At 40.6% G+C, this 22,291-nt stretch overlaps 2 protein-coding genes across 4 annotated transcripts in view; both read left to right on the top strand.

The window, feature by feature from the left end:
• LOC112054743 (protein C12orf4 homolog) overlaps positions 1–7,580 on the top strand; it is a 140,920-nt gene extending 133,340 nt beyond the window's left edge. Inside the window, exon 10 of the transcript XR_008252100.1 lies at positions 7,562–7,580. The gene's annotated coding sequence lies outside the window, so the exon portion shown is untranslated. The remainder of the gene's footprint in view (positions 1–7,561) is intronic.
• The window catches only part of LOC112055725 (actin-binding LIM protein 3), a 128,105-nt gene that overhangs the window by 42,002 nt on the left and 63,812 nt on the right, over positions 1–22,291 (top strand). The window lies entirely within an intron of this gene.

Genomic DNA, 22,291 nt, shown 5'->3' with positions numbered 1-22,291 from the left:
CCCTTTCAGCTTCAGTTGTCCCTATCACCTACGGTGAATGTTCTAGGCAAGCGCGTTTATGTTATAGGCACCATTAAGCGTGATTGCAGCCAAGCGCTCGCTTATATCATTTAAATAACGCCCGCGACTTCTTCTACACTAGAGACCTCGAGAAGTTCCTTCATTGATTGTACGCGTTATGTTGCAATGTTGTTATCGCTTTCTAGGATGATTATGGTTATAGCGAAGATCTAGCCATCACTTACTCTCAGTTCATTATTCTTCGTTTTCGAAAGTGATTAAGGACTGACTAAGATTTGTATTAAATTTCGATTTGAAGATTTCTCCTACAGTGACTGACATTTGACTTTTATGATGTCGTATCACATTACACGCGGTCACGCCGCTGGGCATTTGCGGTTTGTGTTGTGGAGTTTTTTTTCCACCGTTCCGGACATGAGTGTAATCGATTGCTCATTGATTCGACTCGACTTGCACTTGAGCTGTTGATGCGTGACTCCGCAACTCGAACGTGGATAGATCAGGGTGCTTCCACACATTGCGTTAATTCAACCGTCAGCTGTAAGCAACACAGTTTGGCCACAACTGTATGTTCAACATTATCATATAGTCAAACTTTAGACCTTTTTGTCCGAGCTCATGATCCACTGGGCTATCACAGCTCTCCGATTCCGGAGGGTGTGGGTTCAAATCCGGTCGGGGGCATGCAGCTCCAACTGATTCAGTTGTGTGCATTTTAAGAAATTAGACACATGTGTGAGGAAACCTGCATACCAGAGAATTTTCATAATTCTCTGCGTGTGTGAAGTCTGCCAATCCGCGTGGCGGACTATTGGCCTAACCCCTCTCATTCTGAGAGGAGACTCGAGCTCAGCAGTGAGCTGAAAATGGGTTGATAATGATGATGATGATGCCTGAGCTCTGACGTCCTTGCAAGACAGTGTCTCTCTGGAGACGCCCTTAGAGAGTCGTTCCGCCCCTCCCTTTTTCTGTTTCTGCCAGCCAATCATTCTGAGCACGCCTAAAACTCCCGGTGACGCCAAAAATAAATAAAACAAGGTTTTTCTATTTTTTTTTGCAAGATAATAAATGCGAAGTGTTTTCAAAATTTTACCAGATGGTAAATTGAAAATCGACTGATATTCTTTACCCTGGCATAGTTATTATTTTAATCTAAATTATTGAATTTAAAAGAATGAAATTTTCATCGGTTAAAAACAAAAATTTCAAGCTTATTTTTTTGCAAGAAAAAGCTTCATTACCCTCTTGCCAGGTCTCAGTTCTGTGTTAAGGTAGAGTAGGAGATTTACAGGACAATGTTTTAGCTTGCCTCAAATGTTCGGACAATTTTTAAACCAAACAGACTTCCAAAAGTAGACAAATGACCTCACAGTCGGCGGCTTTCGTCAGGTGTGGACGCACCCTTAGAATTAAACCGTTTCCACGTTATGTTTATAGATACTTCCTTAACACTTTCAGTATTGTCGATACGAAGAATTTTATATGAGGAAGTCAATTGTACAATTTCTAGTGTAATAATGTTACAATGGGTCTTTGTTTCTTTTTTATAATATCGAATGGGAATCTTTAATAATATCGGTACCGTTTGTAACCGCACAAAAAAAAAAAACACATATATAAAGAAAAAACCATTAATTGAAGTTATTGATTAACTATTATCTTCATTCTTAGACACGGGTTTGAATAATTTTGAATTTTTTTCTTGCTTGACATTTTTCAAATGCTTCTAATTAGAGTGATTTTGAGCAGTGGCATTTTTAAACCATCCATTCGCAATTTCGGCAAAAGGTATTTGCAAGTTAAAGTTTGAATTTGCAGATTTTACGTCAGTTTCGTCAGTCAGATCCGCGAATAACGAAATATTTAGCCGCGAATATAGGAATTGGGACGCAATATTTTTGGCCGCGAATAGTTAATAAGTGAATAAAGGAAGCGTTGATAAGAAGCTTCTACTAGAGAATAATTTCGTGGACATTAACTCAAAAACATAACCGTTCTTTAGTAATTGGTTATAAAAACCAAACATAGCTTAAGTAGCTCAACGGTAAGAGCGGTCGGACTCATCACTGAGGGGTGGTGGTTCGATCCCCGCCCCGTTGGTCTATTGTCGTACCCACTCCTAGCACAGTCTTTCCCGACTAGTTGGAGGGCAATGGATGTATGTGAAATGGATATATGGCAAATATTCTTTTTATCAAAAAAAAAAAAACAAACATACACTGTGGCACGTATGTTTGATGCTAATGTATAAAACATTACGTACGGTGAACACAAATGAGCATAGTAATCCGCGCGTTTATCTCGAGGGCTGACTCATGATCTGTTGCTGCATCAACAAATTGATCGCCGACGATTCAATTATGTATAAGGGCCTGTGCTAGCCAGACCTTAACCATCGTACTTCTTACTTATATTATAAACGTGAAAGTTTGTATGGATGTTTGGATGTTTGTTACTCTTTATCGCCGCTACTACTTAAGCGTTTTTGCTGAAATTTGGAATGGAAATAGATTTTACTCTGGATTGACACATAGGCTACTTTTTATCTCGAAAAAATCCATGGTTTCCCGAGATTTGCGAAAACTGATGATTTTTATGATATGAATGTTTGTTACTCTTTCACGGCTCGACTACAGAACCTATTAGCTGAAATTTGGTTTTGAGATATATTATAGGATGGATTAACACATAGGCTACTTTTTATCCCGGAAAAATCCATGGTTCCCGAGGGATTTGTGAAAAACTGAAGTACACGCGGACGAAGTCGCGGGCGTCCGCTAGTTTTCAATATTATAAAATAAAGTCGGTTTAGTTAACATAACTCGAGAATTTTTATGATCTTTGATTTGTTAAAGTTGTTAAAACATTAGAAAAATTCAAGGAAGACATAGTTTTTTTTTTGCGTACTATCAAGTCATATCATTCATCATCATTAGCAGCCGATGGACGTCCACTGCTGGACATAGGCTTGCTTCTGCCTTCGGGCCCCATCAGGCGATGCTTCTGCGCTCGCCCAAACCCCCCGGTGACGCCGCTGAGGTCACATTGAGGAGCCTACGGCACTTACACAATCATCATCATCTCCTTACCCTTATCCCACTTAAGTGGGGTCGGAAAAATATGTCAATCTTTTCCATTCGTCTCTATTACTCGTCAACTCATCATCCACTCCTCTTACACACATGTCCTCTTTCACACAATCCAACCATCTCTTCTTTGGCCTTTCTCTCCTCTTATGTCCTTCCACTTGCACATTCAACATTTTTCTAGTAATATGACTTTCCTCCCTACGCATTACATGTCCATACCAAGTTAACCTTCTACTTACACAATCAAGAAATTAAAAAAAAGAAAACTTCATAGTTTTTACAGGAGCTGACAAACATGCAGTGTTCAGAAAGGTCTGGCAACCACAGGCTGTCGATCCATAATCCATTGTCAGAGAAAATCTTCATAAGTACCGCCGCTCGCAATCAATGGACTTTCACAATGCTTCACAAAAGTCTTTATATTCACCATCGTTACGCAATGCAATGCCTTGATTTATTAAAGAGTGACTGAAGAAAGTTTGCGAGGAAAGCTTGTCTCATGCTGATGAATAATTAATCATTTACTGACGTTTAATAAATAACAAAAACTTTAACCACGAATTTATCTTTTACCAGTATCTAGATAGGGCGAGCCGTCCGAAAACGTATGGCAGCTTTCTTTTATTTACTTTTTAACACGCTTATATAAGCTTCACTTGTAACTATGTATGTAAGAAAATCTTGGAATCTCAATTTGACCCACTTCCCGGTCTTCGATTAGGATGAAATTTTGCACACGCTCTGAGTTCTGATGACAATACATGACTAGCTAAGAAACGTCATTAGAAATCCAATATGGCGGACGTTCAAGGATATGGGTATCAAGCGTATTTTTAGTTTTTTAAACTATTCATGTTTTTTTGTATAGGAAGTATGTGGCAAAATGCTGAGTTGGGGCCTTTTTTTAGGTTATGCCACATATTACAGGGCATTTTTTATTTTCATACTGTTAGCGTGACTCTACAGTTTTCTTATCGGCATTATACCGATATATTCTGAGATTATACCGAGAAGAGTTGGTAGAAGAAGGGGGACTGAGGAAGAGTTAAGAAATTCAGCCAGGTCCTCTTTAGAAATAAACAGCCGACGCACGCTCCGCAGTTTCACCCGCGTAATTCCCGTTACCATGAGAATACGAGGATAAACTAATGGGCGGCTTCGGCCGTGGCTAGTTTCCACCCTACCGACAAAGGCGTACCGCCAAGCGATTTAGCGTACCGGTACGGTGTCGTGTAGAAACCGTAAGGAGTGTGGATTTCATCCTCCTCCTAACAAGTCCGCTTCTATCTAAGATTGCATCATCACTTACCATCGCGGACGCTCGCGACTTCGTCCGCGTAAAATTTAGTTTTTCACAAATCCCGCGGGAACCATGGATTCTTCCTAGATGAAAAGTAATTTATAGTATTTCAGCCAAATCGGTTTAGTAGTTGCGACGTTAAAGAGTAACAAACATCCAAACATCTATACAAACTTTCGCGTTTATAATATCAGTAGCCTAGTAGGATAAGTAGAAAGTAGGATTTCATCGCATTACTGGCTGTGGCAAGCAGTGGCGTGCACAAGGGGTTTAACTAGGGTAGGTACAATGAGTAAAAATTAGAAAGTTCCTTGTCAGTAAGAAAAGGTAGGCAGTGCATTTTTGCATGTATGTAGTGCACGCCACTGGTGACAAGTACGTACCTACGAGGGAAGATCCAAAAAAAATTGTATTTTTGTAACGTTATTTATATAAAGCCGCTAATAACCTTCCACTCATAATAAACAGTTTAAATGTTGAAAAGAAATACTGCAATCATCTTTTAAATGTGTAAAAAAATGGCTTTTTGTGCGAGATTCGTGCAGAATAAATTATCTGTCGTACAAAAATAATCCAAAAGTCGCCGGTAGCCGTGCCGGTGGACAAAGCGATAAATTCGTTTGGTTATTTGCCACAAAAAGAGCAATAAAAACGAGTCGCCTCACTGTAGCACTGTAGCGCTGTACCTATTCGTGTACGGTGTACACAGTCGGCAAGGTGACTCCGATGTCGTCATTCACCTTGCGCCGCTGCTATCACGACAGTGTCTGCACGACACTGGACTGGACTAAAAGGTTATTGAGCTATCGATTTACGTGACGGTGGAGAAATACATCTATCTTAATATATATAAATCTCGTGTCACAATGTTTGTCCTCGATGGACTCCTAAACCACTGAACCGATTATAATAAAATTCGCACACCGTGTGCAGTTCGATCCAACTTGAGTGATAGGATAGTTTAAATCTCAAATCATAGTCCCAATTTTAATTTATTACTAATTATTTGTCTTTATATATATAAAAGAAAGTCGTGTTAGTTACTCCACTTATCAAGAACGGCTGAACCGATTTAGCTGAAAATTGGCAGAGAGGTAGTTTAGAGCCAGGAGAAGGACATAGGATACTTTTTTTTTGTAGGGGTAGGGTAGGGTAGGGTAGGGTAGTTGTAGGGTAGGGTAGGGTAGGGGTAGAGTAGAGGTAGGGTAGGGGTAGAGTAGAGGTAGGGTAGGGGTAGGGTAGTGTAAGGTAGGGATAGGGAAGAAGTGCAGATAAATAAATTAATAAGTCAAAGCGAAGCTTGAGCGGGTCCGCTAGTATAAAGAGCCGTGATAGCCCAGTGGATATGACCTCTGCCTCCAATTCCCGAGGGTGTGGTTTCGAATCCGGTCCGGGGCATGCACATACACATCCTAGGTTCAATCCCCGGCTGGGCCGATTGAGGTTTCCTTAATTGGTACAGGTCTGGCTGGTGGGAGACTTCGGCCGTGGCTAGTGCCACCCTACGGGCAAAGACGTAGTAGAAACCGAAAGTGGTGTGGATTTTCATCCTCTTAATAAAAAGTTAGCCCGCTTCCATCTTGTATTGCATCATCGCTTACCACCAGGTGAGATTGTAGTCAAGGGCTAACTTAATAAAAAAAAAAATGAGCAGTCTCTGGACACCTGGCAGATGTGAAACATCGAAATTATTTTGTAAATTGACTTAACAGATGAGTGGATATCTATACTAATATTATAAAGCTGAAGAGTTTGTTTGTTTGATTGAACGCGCTAATCTAAGGAACTACTGGTCCGATTTGAAAAATTCTTTCAGTGTTAGATAGCCTATTTATCGAGGAAGGCTATAGGCTATATATTATCCCCTACCTATCCCCTCGTTGACCTATGTCGGTGACTTTGGTTCTTCTGCGGATCTCCTCATTTCTGATTCGATGACGCAAAGATACTCCTATCATAGCTCGTTCCATCGCCCGCTGTGTGACTCTGAGCCTTCTTATGAGGCCCATAGTTAGCGACCAAGTCTCGGATCCGTAGGTCATCACTGGCAACACAAAGAACGATATAGTAGGTATATATACTAATATTATAAAGCGGAAAAGTTTGTTTCTTTGAACGCGCTAATCTCAGGAGCTACTGGTCCGATTTGAAAAATTCTTGCAGTGTTAGATAGCCCATTTATCGAGGAAGGCTAAAGGCTATATATTATCCCCGCACTCCTACGGGAACGAGAACCACGCGGGTAAAACCGCGCGACGTCAGCTAGTACCACAATATAGCGTGGCGACGCGTCGCTATTCCACGCCAGAAATCGATTTTACGGGCAGCTATAGATGTTTCATATCAAAAAAAAAGTGTGGTATTACTCATCTACACCTATTGTATAAAATATGTTTGCGCGATTATATTATGACAATCTGTTCACACAATTATCAAACAGAACACGATGCGTTAATGCCTTACGAGGAAAACATAAGGCTCTACAGGTACGTCGCGGCGGACGGCCGAGGCACGGAGATTACGCAAACAAGCGATTTGATTAGCAAAACAAATGGATGGCGTTATACTTGAAATATTATGATCGTGAGTCATTTCACCTCGAGACCCTGTGGCGTTGATAGCGACGAGGTGTGGCTACCAATATTAAGCCACTAGCTGACGCCGCGCGGTTTTACCCGCGTGGTTCCTGTTCCCGTAGGAAAATGGGGATAATATATAGCCTATGCCTTTCCTCGATAAATGGGCTATCTAACACTAAAAGAATTTTTCAAATCGGATCGGTAGCTCCTGAGATTAGCGCGTTCAAACAAACTCTTCAGCTTTATAATATTAGTATAGATACCTACTATCATACTTTGTGTTGCCAGCGATGAGCTGTGGTTCCAAGACTTGGTCGCTAACTATGGGCCTCATAAGAAGGCTCAGAGTCACACAGCGGGCGATGGAACGAGCTATGTTAGGAGTACCTCTGCGTGATCGAATCAGAAATGAGGAGATCCGCAGAAGAACCAAGTCACCGACATAGCTCAACGAGTTGCGAAGCTGAAGTGGCAATGGGCGGGGCACATAGTTCGAAGAACCGATGGACGTTGGGGTCCCAAAGTACTGGAATGGCGACCTCGCACTAGTAAGCGCAGTGTTGGTCGACCAGGTGGACTGACGACATCAAGCGAGTCGCAGGGATTCGCTGGATGCAGGTGGCTCAGTATCGTGATGTTTGGAAGTCCTTACAAAAGGCCTATGTCCTGCAGTGGTCGTCCGACGATATGATAATAATGATGATCACTCAAGTGTCCTACGTGAAGCAGTTCTTGTATAAAACAAAAACCAAACCAGTTGCAAATAAAAAACGGAACTATATATTTTCAATGTGTTGTTAACTTACATAAAATTAGTATCAAAAGAACGGTTCCGATAACAACACGATATGATAACAGAGCACTTGCATCGCGGACATTGGCTGCACGCGACAGCAGGCAGTGACGCGTGGCCGAGCTAGTGCATGAGCTAGTGCATTCAAATATTTTTGCAGACGCTAAAGTGATTACAAAAATAAGAAAACTAATGTCGAACGAAGGTTATGATTCACAACATTTGTCAGGACAACTTAATTAACAAATCAAACTGTAACCAAAATAAGACCCTAGATTGGCAGAGAATGACCTTGAGTGAAGTCACGCACTTGCGAACGTTGTGTGTAGGGTTAAAGGCGCCTTTGACTGTTATCAAACACTCCCCTTTTCCACTCAAGTCACTCTTCCCGCCTATCACAAGTAACCCATAAAGAATTACACAACAAGAGATGTGGACGGCTCGAACGCCACGAGCACACTGAAGCCGTCCGTACCGCAAGTCGTTGCATCGCGGCGATAACAAATGCTAATATTATCATCATCATCATTATCAACCCATATTCGGCTCACTGCTGAGCTCGAACCTCTTCTCAGAAGAGAGGGGTTAGGCTACTAGTCTACCACTTAGAAACAAGAAAATTCTCTGGTATGCAGGTTTCCTCACGATTTTTTCCTTCACCGTTTGAGACAAGTGCACATAATTGAAAAGTTGGAGGCGCAAGCCCAGATTCGAACCTACACCCTCCGAATCGAAGGCAGAGGTCATATCCACTGGGCTATCACGTCATTAAATAAGTAAACAGTGGCTTCAATTTTGCAATTCGCGTCGTCCGTTTATACGTAATGGTATAATTGAACAAAAAACTGAAGTCATTCGTCCGCCGGCTCCCACGAAACTGGTATGAAACGCGTGGAACTGGTTGGAGGAGATTCGTCAGTTTTTATTTGACAGCGTTTATTTGATAGCACCGTGTAATTTACACACGCGTCTATCGCGCATATATCAAAGCTAAATACTGCGCTGTGTCGTAAATCAGGTGATCCTGCTAGAATTTATGTTGCTAATAATTGATATATGAAAATATAGATCCAACTAAAAAAAAATTATGTAAAGCCAATGCTTTAGAGCCGTTATAGCCCAGTGGATATGACCACGGCCAACGATTCCGGAGGGTATGGGTTCGAATCCGGTCCGGGGCATGCGCCTCCAACTTTTCAGCTGTGTGCATTTTAAGAAATTAAATATCACGTGTCTCAAACGGTGAAGGAAAACATCTTTACTTAATTCTCTGCGTGTGTGAAGTCTGCCAATCCGCATTGGGCCAGCGTTTTGGACTATTGGCCCCCTCTGATTCTGAGAGGAGACTTGAGCTCAGCAGTGAGCCGAATATGGGTTGACAACGACGACGCCGAAAGCCAATGCTAATGCATTAAACTATAAATAACTTTAAATAGCTTAAAATACTAAAAAGCACGCACTAAAATTACAAAAATTGGATTTAAGTCACGTGACTTTTACGTGATTTTTTTCATATACCTGACAGCAAACACTTTCATTTGATATTCTCGTGGGGGTGGATTACAAACAGCCAGTCTTCGCCATCTTGGGGAGGCCGCCATATTGGATTTGTAATGACGTTTCTTAGCTAGTCATGTATTGTCATCAGAACTCGGAGCGTGTGCAAAATTTCATCCTAATCGAAGACCGGGAAGTGGGTCAATTTATGATTTCAAGATTTGAATTTCTTACTTGTACGTAGCTAATATAAGCGTGTTAAAAAGTTATCAGACTTCATGAAAAGCCAATTCTATACAAGCCCTACTAATATTATAAACGCGAAAGTTTGTATGGATGTTTGTTTGTATGTTTGACGAGCAGCATGAAATGCGGCAGGATGAGTGACGTGGCCACACGACGTCTTCGCCTACTTTCCTCGCTACTTCCCACGCCACTCGTGCAGTGTGTGGCAAGCATGTCAGGATAGAGTTTTATGCAGTGCGCCGCTCACATAGTGTTATATCAATGGTCCATTAAAAAAAAAAACTTTGTGTTTTGTCATTTCTATGAGAGTAGGCAACAGAAATGCTACTTTTGTGATGATCATATTTCACTTAATTTAATCACCACTTAACGAGTCGACAGATTGGTTGGATGGCTCGATAATAAAAATAGATTTATTTAATGACAATATGGTGTATCATATAAAAGTTTTTATTAATAATAGTCTATAAATTATGTTTATTTTTTTCCATGTAGATGAGTATGTATAGTTGTGCAGAACCGGTGTTTATTAGATTTGCTTCACCTTGACTGTACTAGCAGAAACTTTTAAAAATGTTTTAAAAAATCTGAAAAATCATCACTATATTTCTGTATGGTAGGGTATTTCGGTATGGTAGGGTAGGGTAATAGTACTAGTAGTAGTAATTTGACTGCCTCCGTGGTGCAGTGGTATGCACGGTGGATTTACGAGACGGAGGACGGACGGTTCCTGGGTTCGAACCCTGGCTGGGCCGTTTGAAGTTTTCTTAATGCCAGGTCTGGCTGGTCGTGATTATTTACCACCCTACCGTCAAAGACGTACCGCCGAGGGATTTAGCGTTCCGGTACGACGCCGTGTAGAAACCGAAAGGAGTGTGGATTTTCATCGTCCTCCTAACAAGTAAACCCGCTTACATCTTAGATCATCATCACTTACCATCAGACGAGATTCAGGGGTTAACCTGTAAATAATGAAAAAAAAAAAAAAAAATTCGACAGCTAAAAGAAGATGGTGAAATCCCATAGTATCGTACGAGTATATACCTACGTCAGAAGAAATTTAAAATAGTAGCCCCGTTACGTAAGAATGGGCGTATCTACCGCCACATTCGTGTACGTTGCATGTATGTAGGGTTGCCAGATCGCCGAAATTACAAGCTGGACATTCCAGTCAGCTTGCCTGACTGGATTTAGGTAAAAAGGCCGGACAGCCTATATTACCGTAGATACCGTAAATTTTGTTCCCACATGTCGTTCGTTTACTCGTTTGCTAAATGTAAAGCCTAACAAAAGCCGGATAAGCCGGACACCGTTAATTTCGGCCGGACACAGAATGGAAAAGCCTAACTATATAATAATCATTTTTTTTGCTATTATCCGCGAAAAGCCGACCAATTCAATGCGACAGCGTCACTCAGGTTCGACTAAATACTCTCTGCGTACGTTTCACCCCGAAACCGGAGCATACTTAGGAGATGTTGACTCTACAACGTGCAAAATGATGCAAAATTTTTTGCATCATTTTGCAATTAATAATAAATAAATAACAGGCGTGATAGCCTCTATATGATATGATATATGATAGGATATGACCTCTGCCTCCGATTCCGAGGGGTGTGGGCTCGAATCCGGTCCGGGGTATGCACCTCCAACTTTTCAGTTGTGTGCATTTAAAGAAATTAAATATCACGTGTCTCAAACGGTGAAGGAAAAACATCGTGAGGAAACCTACATACCAGAGAATTTTCTTAATTCTCTGGGTGTGTGAAGTCTGCCAATTCGCGTTGGGCCAGCGTGGAAGACTGTTGGTCTAACCCTTGTCATTCTGAGAGGAGACTCGAGCTCAGCAGTGAGCCGAATATGGGTTGATAATAAATAAATTATTATATATTCATGATGAACTTCCGCAAAGTAACGCCTTCTTCCGTCCAAGCCTAACTATGTCCGGCTTTATCCGTACACCTGGCAACTCTACATGTATGTATGTATGTGTGTATATAGGTAGTACGTGTGCATGTGCTCGTGATATGACGCAGATAACACTCAAAATATCCGATACGGAGGCGTTACTCAACGCTATCTACGTTTATCAATGGCTTTGGAGTCGCTTGTCTCACTTGGAATGTCGTTTTTACCCGACTGCTAGAAGGGTTATGTTTTTCGCGCGTATACTATTTTGTAAGTAGGTATGTAAGTCCGTGATAGCCCAATGGATATGACCTCTGCCTCCGATTCTGGAGGGCGTAGGTTCGAATCCGGTCCGGGGCGTGCACCTCCAACTTTTCAGTTGTGTGCATTTTAAGAAATTAAACATCACTTGTCTCAAACGGTGAAGGAAAACATCGTGAGGAAACCTGCACATGAGAGAATTTTCTCTGCGTGTGTGAAGTCTGCCAATCCGCATTCGGCCAATGTGGTCGACTATGGGCCTAACCCCTCTCATCTTGAGAGGAGACTCGATCTCAGCAGTGAACCGAACATGGATTGATAACGATGAACGATGATAGGAATGCCTTGCTCTTACAGTAGGTCTAAAATGCGTCAAGCGTCGTGAAGAGAATAAGACATTTTGTCGACCAATAGCAGACAAATTGCAAACTTGGACTCTATTTGAAATGGGACGAAAGAGACATCTATATTGTAGAACCGATGTCTTTTGTCTTCACGAGATGTGTTGTTGCCGCATCTAATGCTACAGACCTTCAGTTTTAACTGTGTGCCTAGTGGGAGTTTTCAATATTTTCATACTGTTACTATCGCGTTAACGTAAACGTGAACTTATATGGAATTGATCGCGATCGTCACTGTATCTAACTGCCACTAGGCCGTCTGTACAGTCGAACGTTCGTGTTTATATAAATATCTGAGAACTGTACAGTTTTAAATTTCGATTAGATAAATATGTACAGTTATCAGTTATGTATGTAAGTCAGTACACACGGACATTTTAATCGAACAGTTCGCCTGTACAGTTAAAACGGCACAGTTATTACTATAACTGCAGGTCTGTAGCCCGGATTAGGCTTACTGGATACGTCACGGCATTTCATCTTGAACGATATGTTATCGTCAGCTATAAACAAAGATTTTATACTATTAGATATGGTTGCATGCCTACAAAATCACCGAAAAAAGTGATCCGAATTTAGCTACTTCACTGAGCGCACACATGCACAATTTCGTGTTTATTTATATTATTCTTTAATCCAGCCCTTACAGTAGTATCGCTGGAAAAATGGAGTAACTTCTCCTGTTCTTCCCGTAAAAATGGAGTAACTTCTCCTGTTCTTCCCGTAAAAATGGAGTAACTTCTCCTGTTCTTCCCGTAAAAATGGAGTAACTTCTCCTGTTCTTCCCGTAAAAATGGAGTAACTTCTCCCGTTCTTCCCGTTCCCGTCAACATTTCCCTTCACTGCTCTGCTCCTATTGATCGTAGCGTGATGAAAAGTATGCTATAACCTGCCCAGGAGTATAAAGAATAATTGTACCAAGTTTCGTTAAAATCCGTCGAGTAGTTTTTGTTTCTATAACGAACATACAGACAGACAAAAATTTAACCGATTGAATTTTTGCCATCAAAATCGATCACTACCTAATCACCTGTTTATTTTGGAAATATATTTTATGTACAGAATTGTATTCTCTACAGTTTTATTGTAAGAATAGATTTATGTATGCCTGTTTGCCTCAGTTTTAACGCGCTAGTTACATATCTAATAGTATAAAACCTTTGTCGTCAGCTATGAACGTTTCCTAGCCTTGACTTAGAACCGTATAACGTATGAAATGTGTGTCGTTGAAGCATTTTTACAAGAGCGCATTGTTGTTTGTCTGTAATTTCGCATATAATGTTCGCGCTTACTCTTGAACTTGATTGTTGTGATGTGAATCACGACACAATTGATGCATTGTGCAATCGCGGAGTTTTGTTACGGACAAACTAATTTATTGTGACTGCTTTTACTTGTAGTAATACTGTAGGTATGAAACGGAGGGACTTGCGTAGTTGTATTGAGGTCACATAAGTACTAGATATAGTAACACTTTCTAAATAAAAAGGAACTGGAGGAGGCCTATACCCTGTAAGGGGGATCCTTATGATTAAAACAATTAGATTATTATATTAGATTAGATAGAAAAAAAAATGTATTTTTAACTAACAATTTAGATGTATAAAAAAGGTAGAACTTAATATTTACTAACAATACATTCTAAGAAATTATCTAAAAGTACTGTAATTTGTAACGCAATATTGTAACGCTAAGGATCAATAAAAAGGCTTTATTATTATTATTATTAAGTACTACATCCAATACTACGGGCAATATGTTTTCTGGAAAAGGGTTCAGACATTCAACCATACAAATTTAAAGCGCATTTTTTTGTTTAAATATAAAAGAGAGAGAGGCGTGATAGCCCAGTGGATATGACCTGCCTTCGATACCGGAGGGTGTAGCTGTGGGTTCGAATTCGATCCAGGGCATGCACCTCCAACTTTTCAATTAAATATCTAAAATAAATATATCATAAGATTCGTATGTATAAAATGAAGAGCCAACACTAAACGCTAAAGGTTTGATTGCCGCCCCGTTGGTCTATTGTCGTACCCACTCCTAATAAAGTCTTTCCCGACTAGCTGGAGGGGAACGGGAATAATATTTAAAATAGATATGCCAAATATTATTTTTCAGGGTGCCTAGTGGGAGTTTTCAATACTGTTACTATCGCGTTAACGTAAACGCGATAGTAACCTAAGTAAGCTCTCCAATTTCACCGCGGTTGGGTAAAATAGTAAGAACATTACCAATATCGCAGTCGGCAACTATTCAACCTTCGCACCGACCTTGTCGCGCAGAGGAAGCGCTCGTCCGACCTAGAGCGAGTCCTAATTGACTCCAGTGTCTCTATTGGACTTCCCGTCCTGCGTACGATTGGATACACTGTACATCTAACTAGCTATTTTAGAACAAACTTGCGACAAGTAGGATTTTATTTCGAGACAACCATTTTTTATTTCTGTGACGATCACGTATTTTTTTTATACTCTACATGTTAACCCTTGACTACAATCTCACCTGATGTTAAGTGAGGATGCAATCTAAGATGGAAGCGGGCTAACTTGTTAGGAGTAGGATGAAATCTACACTCCTTTCGGTTTCTACACGACATCGTACCGGAACGCTAAATTGCTTGGCGGCACGTCTTTGTCGGTAGGGTGGTAACTAGCCACGGCCGAAGCCTCCCACCAGCCAGACCTGAACCAATTAAGAAAACCTCAATAGACCCAGCGGGGAATCGAACCCAGGACCTTCATCTTGTAAATCCACCGCGCATACCAATGCGCCACGGAGGCCGTTAATATAAACGCGAATTTCTAAGGAACTAAAACAGCGCCATCTAGTGGCACTACTCAAAGACTGTTTCTATTTCATATAAATTCGCGTTTACGGTTACGCGATACATTTACTCTGTCAAAACTATTTGATCATTATCAAACGTGTCCATACGAACTATGTCTATAGAATCGATGTTTAATTGTGTTAAAGTTACACGTGTGTGTATAACGATTTAGAATTTATAGTTGTGTTTAGTGTAAGGAGACGGGATATATTTATTGGTGTTAAATATTTTCGATGTGTGAGTTTACCTCGTCCCCCTAAAACAACGACTGACCAGTAACCAGTTCGTTGGCGAATTTGAGTGCGATACAATTTCAATAGAAGGTAATTTTGGCCTGAGGGTCTGGCACTGTTATCGCTATCATAGATACATAGATGTAGGTAAGCACGAAAAGACTGTTATACATTCATCATTCATTATCAACCCATATTCTGCACACTGCTGAGCTCGAGTCTCCTTTTACAGTGAGAAGGGTTAGGCTAATAGTCCACCACGCTGGCCCAATACGGATTGGTAGACTTCACACACGCAGAGAGTTAAGAAAATTCTCTGGTATGCAGGTTTCCTCACGATGATTTCCTTCACCGTTAGAGACACGTGAGATTTATTATTTAGTTGGAGGTGCATGCTCCGGACCGGTTTCGTACCCACACCCTCCGGAATCGCAGGCAGAGGTCATATCCACTGGGCTATAACGGCTCTATTCGGTAACATAGGGTAGCCTAATCGCCAGTATCTAGGTTGTACTGCATTTCCTGTCCGCCATTCCATGCCGTTCACTATTCGGTAACCGAATGTCCGACGACATTGTTTTCGATGTAATTTGCGTTGCATAATTTCAATGATATAACTAAATGTAGTTCAACTGATTTAATCGAATGTATTGAGTGCATTACAAACTTGTACAATAGGGGTGTGGTGTTTTGTTAACTTTAAAGCTCGTGATAGTCTAGTGGATATGACTTCTGCCTTCGATTCGGAGGGCGTAGGTTCGAATTCGGTCCGGGGCATGCACCCCCAACTTTTCTTAAACGGTGAAGGAAAACATCATGAGGAAACCTGCATCCCTGGGAATTTTCTTTCTACACTTGTTTGAAGTCTGCCAATTCGCATTGGATCAGCGTGGTAATTGACCTAACCCCTCTCATTCTCAGTGGAGACTTATGGTCAACAGTGAGCCGAATATGGATTGTTTTTTTTTTTTATATTTATTGGGTAAACCAACAACTTTAAATTTCTTACAAGCTATATAATATTTTAATAATATAAGGTATCAAGGCAAAATGATACCTTATATTAAAATATTATATAGCTTGTCGGCCACTTATAGGTTAACACTACATGCTCTAAACAATAAAATTTTCTAAATATTACAATACTAATTAAAGTTAAACAGCTCTACAGCTACACACAAGAATATTCATACAAAATTGTAAAGAAAAAAATCACAATCGCTTATAAACGTCTTAGAAATATATTTAAGAATAAATCAGAGTGTAATGGGACTAACACGCGTTTGCTTTTTGAAATTGGCCAAGGACCTACAATGGATGTCTAACATTGTTAATGATGATGATACCTAATCGCGCTGCAGACTTGACGGTAAACTTGACCAAGCGTGGCCGGCTTTACGCATACCCAATGGAACAAACAGTACGGAATGTTATATTATCTTTTTTTTTATATTTATTCTTTACAAGACATCCCTTGACTACAATCTCATCTGATGGTATGTGATGATGCAATCTAAGATAGAATCAGGCTAACTTGTTAGGAGGAGGATGAAATCCACACCCCTTTCGGTTTCTGCACGACGTCGTACCGGAACGCTTGGCGGTACGTCTTTGTCGGTAGGGTGGTAACTAGCCACGGACAAAGCTTCCCACCAGCCAGACCTGGACCAATTAAGAAAATTTCAATCGGTCCAGCCGGGAATCGGTGCGAATACCACTGCGCCACGGAGGCCGTCAAAAAGTCTTAAGCGACTTTGACAAACTGTTGCATACATCACGTCCACGCGTTAGCCGCGCGGGCGACAGATGAATTGATGCGGAGAGGAAATGATTCTGCGCAGCATCCCACGCCGCAGACGCGTCGACGACGGACGACGCGCAGACACCGCTCGCGACGCTTACGGCGTGCACACGGCATATAACTAGGGCAAGAACTATACTTACTATCTATACTTCTATACTAGTATTATAAAGCTGAGGAGTTTGTTTGTTTGTTCTCAAGGAATCTCAGGAAATACTGGTCTGATTAGAAAAATTAAATCAGTGTTAGATAGCCCATTTATCGAGGAGGTTATGGAGGATGCGAATCTGTGGACACCTGCCATAAGACGACTCGATTGACACAAGTATCACCCCTTGCGTTTGGTTTCCAGAGCTCTGCATAGGTACAAACATACATCGACTGATAAACATACACAAAGACCAATATTGACCACTTGTGCTGGCCAGGTCCGCGGCTTCAGTTAACCTGGTCATTGTCGCGTGCAACCTGCAACTGCTCGTGGTCGTGGTCGTGGCCGTGGTCGTCTAGTGAGCCTAAGGACTATAGTATATATAGAGAAGGTATAGAGACACAAAAAACTGTCTCATTTATTCGCAACTCCTTAACAAGGATGTGCTCCTATTTAGCGGATGTAGGTTGTGATGGAACGAATTCCGTGCGCTTAAATTATCTGCGAGTTTTGCCCGTGATGTCTGCCGGTGACGCCATTTTGTTGCGAGGGGTTTTTTTATACGCGCGTGTTTTATTTCTGGAAATTAGATTTAGAGCGCGCCAGATAATTCGGTTTGTTGTATTGCTGTGCGTGTACTTGCGATTGCGTCATTTTTACGCTTTATACTGGCTTCACTTGTGTGTAATGTATGTAAGAAAATCTTGAAATTTGATCCACTTCCCGGTTTTCGATTAGGATGAAATTTTGCACACGCTCTGAGTTCTGATGACAATACATGATTTTACACTATTCCAAGAAGATTATCATCATTTATTCATAGATCTGTCAGGCAGCAGTAATCAGCATCCTGACATGCTGATGTCCCTTGGACTCCTAAGACGCATTTTGGCTCTTCATCAGGCGTTATTGCAGCTAAGCGCTTACTTATAAAAAGCTAGTCTGTACAATGTTTAAAAGACAGCATCTTGTTTATATTGTCTGTCTTTTGTTCTGATGAGACGAAAGAAAGAGTAATGTGTAGACAAACGTAGACCATTTTGGAATCTTCATTTCAGCATTATCTTATAGCTCTTTCTTTCCTTGCGATGCGAAAGGAGCGATAAATAGACAAACGTAGCATATAACATCTCCGTTATAGCAAACGCGACACATGAAGCGAGATCGTGGTCAAGGTCACGCTAGGCAGTATTTCGATTGGGAAATTAAAATTCTAGTCCATTGTTAATGTCTATTTAAAATTCATGAATACTAATTGGACGGATGAATCAGACGAATAATTCATTGTGCTGAATAATCAAGTACTTACATTAATTAATTAGTCGTAACGAGCTCGTGGCATAATTAGGACATTATGCAATTGGTTCAAAACTGTCTGACGATTTTCCATTTCTTTGGTTATGCTTGTGCAATGTGTATCTCTAGCTTTATTATATTAGCCCAGTAGATTTGACCTCTGCCTTCGATTCCGAGTGCGTAGGTTCGAATACAGTACAGGCTATGCACCTCAACTTTTCAGTTACGTGAATTTTTAGAAATTCAATATCACGTGTCTCGGAAAAACGTCGTGATAAAACCTGCATACCTAAGTATTCTCATGATTCTCTACGAGTACGTCTGTCCCATTCCGCATTGGGTCAGCGTGGTGGTAAGCCAAGTCATCAGGGTGCCTAGGGACAGTTGTCAATGTTTTCATATTGTGACTATCGCGTTAACGCGAATTATAGTGTCACTTGTAAAATAACTTGTAAAATTAGGAATTTTCATATAAGTTGCAATAAATAACTCATAAGTCAGATGACACTTGCAGGTTAACAGGCAGATGACGTCAGGTGACTACCTACATTGTATAGATACAGAAATTTTCACGGTGCCTTACCGCGGATTACGAGCAAAGAAGGGAATTCCTTAACATTCAGGGCATTCCGTGGATTGACCGTCCCATCGTAACCCGTTAATCTGACTGTTAACTTGCAAGTGTCACCTGACTTAAGAGTTATTTATTGCAACTTATATGAAAATCGTTAATTTTCAAATTCATTATGATATATGATATCCTTCGCTCGCACTGAGATTTTCTCTCTGCCCCACGATGGCACGGTGAATCATGGTGATCCATGGAATGCTACGATGTCTCTGTCTACTTAAAATTGTTAACTTTCGCTGTCTTAATTATTCTGTTTCAGAAACTAAGTTTCGCTTTAGATATTAGAGTAACAACTAACGGAACGGTATCACAACATACGAGATTTCAGTTAACTGCTGCATAAAAAATATATATACAGCCGAACGTAGAACCTCCTCCTTTTTGGAAGTCGGTTAAAAACTTTCCGATATGTAGGTAATTGTTTCATCAATCAGCTACAAGTAGCCGTAGTTTGTGTTGGTGCAGGCAGTAGGCAGTAAGTAGCATGTCTATGTACGGCAATACCACAGACTACGTCATCCGGGTCAACCGCCCGCCCGGGTTACGTAACCAAGCTCTCACTGTCTACTGTTTACATTGTCTGTGGTGAGGTGACACGGGTACTTGCACTTTGGGTATATCGATCTCAAATCCTCTTAAATCTGTAATAATATTATAAAGTTGAAAAGTTTGTTTGTTTGAACGCGCTAATCTCGGGAACTACTGGCCGGATTTGAAAATTTTTTTCAGTGTTATATAACCCATTTATCGAGGAAGGCTATAGGCTATATATTATCCCCGTATTCCTACGGGAAGCTAGTCAGTTAGTTAAAATTATTTTTCATATGACTAGTGCAGGCGGTACCTTATGTGTAGAGTGGACTAAGTTTGGTAAAATTTACACCTTATTCCGTGAGTGGCACTCAGCAGTAAGTAATGTGACGAGCAAATGTTTACCGGCACACATAAACAAAGTTAGTCGGTGCACTTTATCTTCGCAATCTCCGTGCAACGTACAGACGGCAACCCGTTTGACAGATAAACTTATACAACTGTTTATACCTAACTTATAGTAAGGGAGCCGAAGAGGGGATTTTTGCAGTTACTCGAGCGCGGCAGATAAACATAAGGGACTAAACCTAGCACGTTGTTGAGTAATAAACCTATAGCGTTCCTCGATAAATGGGCTATCTAAAACTGAAAGAATTTTTCAAATCGGACCAGTAGTTCCTGAGATTAGCGCGATCAATAAAACGAACAAACAAACTCTTCAGCCTTATAATATTAGTATAGATAATATTTTAAGTAAATTACTTCTTTTTTATCGATATATATTTTATATGATATTAATTTTATCTGACCACGTGAAGTTGCATATCCATTTTGTTGTAATTCAAGCCAATTCAACTGGTAATGAAGTTAAGTATGAAATTAATTGATTCTATTCTGAACAGATAAATTATTTATTTATGGCCACAGAACATAAAAACTGAAGCTAATCCTATGACTATCGTGCTAGTTGTGACCTGCGGTTTTACTTGACATACCTGGGAACATCGAAATACATAACAAGTAGGATATACCCTCAGAGGCACGGACCTTTTAGGTCCATAGCTAACATTAACATTTTCATCATTATCATCACCGAACCCGGAATCGGAGGCAGAGGCCATATCCACTGGGCTATCAAGCCTTCCAGATTGATTCCCTCTATAAAATTGATATTTCCACCGCACAGTCCTCGAATTCCTTTTGTCGATCGAGTTTCTCAATATTCTATTTCAACTTCAATTTCAAAATTTCATAAGCTTTTGTGTTGTGCTGTCACCTTACTGTTGCATCCAAAGCTCAATCTTCCTGACATAGAATAGCTATAAAATAGTAAACAATCAGATGGATGACCGTCTGAATACCGTTAGAGCGATTGAACCGCGTCCACTAAACAAAGGCGTCGACCGGCCGACGCGCCGGCGATGCGCAAGCGTCGGTCACGCGTCACTTCCTCGTGCAGCGGGAGTGCGTACTGTAAACATGACGCGCCTTCCGGTTAGGGTTGCCAACCGTACTATAATATATAATATTGTACTATATTTCGGGCTCGCGTACTATATACTGTTAAAGAAATATATAGGAAGCAATAATACTATAAGGAGCCGTGATAGCCCAGTGGGTATGCTCTTTTCGAATCCGGTCCGGGGCATGCATCTCCAACTTTTCATTTGTGTGCATTTTAAGAATTTAAATATCAGGTGTCTCATACGGGGAAGGAAAACATCGTGAGGAAACATGCCAGAGAATTTTCTTAATTCTATGCGTGTGTGAAGTCTGCCAATCCGCATTGGGCCAGCGTGGTGGACTATTTGCCTAACCTCTCTCATTCTGAGAGGAGACTCGAGCTCAGCAGTGAGCCGAATACGGGTTGATAATGATGATGATGAATACTATATTGTCAACAACTTTACAAACAAATATCATTTATTTTAACACTTTATGAACATTCTTATCGAGTTCCGAACTTAAAAAATTTGCTTTTCATTTCGAAATATTTAATGTGTAAAAGTATATTTACTTTAGACAATCATTTTTGAAAAGTGTAAAAAAAATAGTTTTTATAAAAACAAACGGGTTTTTTCGCTTATTTCGTAAAATACTATATATTTGCTTTAAGCGTACTATATTTTTATGGCTAAATCTGAAAAATACTACATTTATCTCGAGAATTGTTGGCAACCCTACTTCCGGTGTACGCACGGCTTGTTGATGGGCTATTTCTGCTGTGTTTATGCATCTTTACGGCCTCCGTGGCGCAGTGGTATGCGCAGTGTATTTACAAGGCGGAGGTCCTGGGTTCTATCCCCGGCTGAATTGGTTGGGGCTTTCTTAATTGGTCCTGGTGGTGGGAGACTTCGACCTTAGCTTGTTACCACCCTACCGACAAAGACGTACCGCCAAGCGATTTAGCGTTCCGATACAATGTCGTGTAGAAACCGGAAGGGGTGTGGATTTTCATTTTCCTCCTAACAAGTTATTCATCAGGTGAGATAGTAGTCAAGGGCTAAGTTGTAGAAAACAAAAAACAAACCTTGGTACTATTTTTTTCAATTTATGGTAAACTAGCAGACCTCAGCCGCGTAGTTCCGTTTCCCTGGGAAAAATAAAAATATTTGTTCTGTACCCTGTAGCTGTACCATTATTATTTTATTGTCTTTGTGTACTCTGTTTCAAATTGTAATATTTTCTTTCTTTCTTCTTTGTATTGCTTTCTCATCATCATT

Source organism: Bicyclus anynana, chromosome 24 (genome assembly GCF_947172395.1).
Source record: "Bicyclus anynana chromosome 24, ilBicAnyn1.1, whole genome shotgun sequence".
NCBI lineage: Eukaryota > Metazoa > Arthropoda > Insecta > Lepidoptera > Nymphalidae > Bicyclus > Bicyclus anynana.
The sequence above is the reverse complement of the archived record's forward strand: the minus strand, read 5'-3'. Positions and strand labels throughout refer to the sequence as shown.